Source organism: Musca autumnalis, unplaced genomic scaffold, assembly GCF_047663935.1.
Source record: "Musca autumnalis isolate F117 unplaced genomic scaffold, ASM4766393v1 scaffold_2, whole genome shotgun sequence".
Classification (NCBI taxonomy): Eukaryota; Metazoa; Arthropoda; class Insecta; order Diptera; family Muscidae; genus Musca; species Musca autumnalis.
The window spans coordinates 109,741,633-109,746,509 of NW_027411755.1; positions in this window are offsets into that span (position 1 = coordinate 109,741,633).

Below are 4,877 nucleotides of genomic sequence, written 5' to 3' on the forward strand. Positions count from 1 at the left end.
GTAATAACATGATTTCTAGTGGATACTTTGTTTACCAAGGTTTGTATGAAGTATCAGAATAATGCTACAAAAAACTTGAAGTTAGAAAGGGTTACAGGCGGACGAGAAGAAACTAGCTAAAACAAGTGTTTTTACAGTGTTTTATTTAACTTGCTTTGGTGTCCGTTTAGTTCAAATCTGGTAACTCATTTTTAACACAGTTGCAATTGACCAATCGAACTGAAATTTAGCACACTTTTCAGATTTGGATGACAATACATGAATATGAAATTGACACCAAGATTGGTCTATTTTACAGTGTTTTAACGTTGTTTTATTAAATTTGCATTTTAAATCTGTAACTCATTTTTGACACAGTTGCAGTTGACCAATCGGACTAAAACTTTGCACACTTTTCAGATTTGGATGACAATACATGAATGTGAAATTAAAACCAAGATTGGTCAATTCTACAGTGTTTTAACGATGTTTTATTTAATTTGTATTTCAAATCTGGTAACTCATTTTCCACACAGTTGCAGTCGACCAATCGAACTGAAACTTTGCACACTTTTCAGATTTGGATGACAATACATGAATATGAAACCAAATCCAATATGGGTCCATTTTTTCCTATAGCCCCCATATATCGGTACCAGCCGATTTAGTTCAAATCCAGTAATGGCTCCGGCACATACGGCGCGTTGAGCGTTGTGTTACAACAACCACATGAAAACTTCAAGAACAAACTTGGCATCACTTACACATTTTTCATGTGGTTGTTGTTTTTAACGCGTGACGCGACTCACAACGGACCGTATGTGCCGGGGCCATAACTCATTTTTAACGCAGTTGCAGTTGACTAATCGAACTGAAAGTTTGCACACTTTGCAGATTTGGATGACAATACATGAATATGGGCCCATTTTTTCCTACATCCCCCATATAGCGGTACCACCCGATTGCAGGTATTTTGAGGATTTTATCTTCATTTTTGCCGGAATCCAATGATACAGACATTTCCCCACCAAAAAATTGTGAACATAGATCCAGGTTTTGGTATAGCACCCCTTATAGCGGTACCACCCGATTTCAAGTATTATGAGGATTTTATCTAAATTTTTATCCCGAATTGGCTGTAACTTTGCAATGGTACAGAAACTTCCTCACTAAAATTGATGGACCTAGGTACCACCTGATTTCAAGTGTGTTGTACTCTTACGTTTGAGTAAAAGATTTAGTTGTGCTTTTATGTTGTAAATAAAAGACTTATTGATAAATTAACAAACTTAAGCAAGATTTATTCTGTTTAATTCTGGAAACTAAAATACATTACAATAGTTGATGTGCGTGTTAATACTTGTGGTGTAATACAATGACTGTGTTGTCTGAATGACTGAAAGAGACTGACTGAGTGAGAAAGAGTATAGCATGAGGGTAGCAAGTGTGTGTGTGTGTATGTATAATAACAATGATGCCTAGTTTCTGATTGTTTACAGTAGAACCCTAACATCTCCCTTTTTGAGACTTCTCGGGGGTCCGGGATACTGGCTGTACAGGGTTTCTTCGAGAAGTGATGCGTTGTGGGTGCATAACCGGTGATGATGGTGGAGTTGTGAAATCTTCTTCCATTGGTGGACTAATGTTGAAGTCTTCTAGTAGGATTTGAAGAGGAAGATTATCATTTTGCTCTGCAGGTACATTTTTATCGGTTTCTCTTGCTCGGAGTTGATCTGCGTGAGATCTCACAAGAATTTGTCTCTTATCCACTTGACCTAATCCGTTGTAGGTAACATTTCCCACTTTGTTGATAATTTCACCTGGAACCCAGTAGCTTTTATTACCTTTGAAGTGTTTAGCGTAGACAAGATCTCCAGTGATGAAATTTCGTTGTTTTGTACCATGTTTCCGGTTGTATTGTTTCTCCATTTGAATGTTTCTCTCTCTGCTCGCTGGTGGAGGCTTTGTTATTAAATCAAAAACTGTTCTCATTTTTCGACCTAAGAATGATTCCGCTGGAGAGAGTTCATTAGGTGAGTTTTTGTTCGGTGTTGAACGATACACTTCTAAGAATGTTTGTAGTGCATTAGATGCCGTCTCCTTTCCCTCTGATTTTTTAAAGATCGTTTGAGAGTATCGACGAATCTTTCTGCTTGACCATTAGAACTTGGGTGATATCGAACTGTTCGTGTATGTTTGATTCCTCGTTGAGAACACCAATTTTCAAAATCCGCTGAGGAAAATTGTGTTCCATTGTCGGATACGATTTGTTCAGGATTTCCAAACTGTGAACAATAAGTTGTTAGTAACCTTAATGTTGCTGCGGTCGTGGTTGATGAAGTTTCATATATGACGGGATATTTGGAATATGAATCCACTATTACGAGGTAGTAAATGCTTTTTACAGGACCTGCGTAATCTATGTGAACACGTTCGAGAACGCGTGTTGTTGTGGGCAAGGACAAAGGTTGGTTTTGTATGGGACTTTTTGCTGCGAGTTGGCAATTGTTGCATTTCTTGACGTAAGTCTCTATGTCCTTGTCTATGTTTGGCCAATATACGTAGCTGCGTGCGATAGATTTGCTTCTTTCTGTTCCTATGTGTCCGCGATGCAGTTGTTTGAGAATTTGTTTTCTGTAGCATTCGGGTACTATTATGCGCGTATTGAACATAAGACAATCATCTGTTATTGATATTGAATCTTGCCTGTTGAAATATGGAAGAATTGAAGAATCTATGCTGTTTTTGTTTTCTGGCCAGCCGTTGTATACGTAGTTTGAAACTGTTTGTAAGGTTGAATCCTTTTTGGTTGCATCCTGTATCATTTTGAAGCTAACTGGCAGTGTTGATACGGCGTCTGTGATGTCATATCTTATGTCGTTTTCTAGGTTGATTGAAGCTATGATGTACTCGTCTGATGGTTTTTCATGTGCGCTTATCAATCTTGACAGAACGTCTGCATGTCCAAAATCCTTTGTATTGGTATACTTTATATCGAAATCGTAGGTGAGAAGGATGAGAGCCCAACGTTGTAACCTGTTCGCGGTGTAGACCGGAATACCTTTTTTGGAACCAAATATGGTGAGCAATGGCTTATGGTCGGTATGTAGGGTGAATTTTCTTCCTAAAATCATTTTGTGGAAACGTTGTACGGCGAAAACTAGTGCTAGTCCTTCTTTTTCGATTAGACTGTAATTTCGCTCCGTTGGAGTAAGTGATCTGGAGACGTGATGAATGGCTTTGACACTGTTGTCTGGGTAAGTATGGTATATTACCGCTCCGATGCCATGTGATGATGCGTCCGCTGCAATGTGAATTGGCAATGCTGGATTGTAATGAGTTAGTAGTAAATCCGATGTTAGAATGCGTTTGAATTCGTTGAGAGATTGTTGACATTCTTTGGTCCAAATGAATTTGTGATCTTTTTTTAAGAGATCATCTAGTGGTTTTCGGATGTTTCTCATGTTGTAGACATACTTTCCATAGTGGTTTATGGAGCCTAGTAAAGATCGTACTTCTGAAATGTTTTCAGGGACCTTCAGGTTCTGTATTGCAAGAATTTTATCTGGATCAGGTCGTATGCCATTTTTATCTATGATTTGACCTAGATACTTTATTGATGGTTTGAAAAATTGACATTTTTCGAATTTGAGTTTGAACCCGTAATCTTGAATTTTCTGTAATAACAAATTAAGATTAGTTTTGTGATCGTGAAGAGATCTACTTGCCAAGACTATGTCGTCTATGTATGCTCGTGCTCCTTGGATGCCTGTGCATAGCTCATCCATGATTCGCTGGAAGGATCCTGGTGCTGATTTTATACCTGGAGTGAGGCGATTAAATCTGTATAACCCTTTGTGAGTATTAATAGTTAGCAAGTCTTTGCTTTGATCGTCGACTTCTACTTGTAGATATCCGTCAGAGAGATCTAAATGACTAAATATCATACAATCGTGACAATCTGAGAGAATTTCTTCAGGAGTGGGCAGAGGATACTGATTTGGTTCAATTGAATTGTTGAGACCCGTGGAATAGTCTGCACAAATTCTAATTTTCCCATTCCTTCTACTCACGACTATTGGCGCTGCAAATTTTGAAGAATTGACTGGTGTGATGATATTTGCTTTTTCAAGTCTATCTAGCTCTGTTTCTATTTCTGTTCTCACGGCATATGGTACTGGGCGTTTTGCAATGAATGTTTCTTTTGCGTCTGGAAGAAGTTTAATATGCACTTTGGTTTTTGTACAAAGGCCAAGACTGCTGTTGTCGAAAACAGGTTTGAACTTGCTTCTCAGGTTTGATATGTATTCATCGTTTGATATTTGGCGACACCAAGCTGAAATTGGTTTGTCCCAAAGGTTAAAACTTTGTATCCAGTCGATACCCATTATGTTTAAGTTATCGATTTCCGTGACGTAACATTGTAGAGTTAGCGTTTTGTCTGATACCGTTGTGTTGCATTGACACTTTCCGATTAGGCTGATGCTGTTGGAATTCACGTCTGTTGCAGTATCATTTGTTTTGTGTACGTGAGGCTTACCTATGTATTCCCATGTTGATCGTGATATGATTGAAATATCGGATGCTGTGTCGATTTGTAATTTGACTTGTTTCTTGTTTATTTCCACGGTGGTATATTTTCGCAATTGTTGAAATTGGAGTTGCTTTGAAGAGAATACAGCGTTGGCGTTGTATTTTGTTTTGTCCGACTTGACTGCAGTTTTGTCTGTAGTGGACTTGCCTCGTTTTGCGCTTTTGCAAAAGTTATCCTTGTGACCTGTCTGCTGACACTTTGAACATTTATGATTTTTAAATGGACAGTATTTTGAGTAATGCATGTCTCCGCATAACCAGCAGGGCGTTTTAGGAATTTTATGGGAATGCTTGTTGTTGTTCTT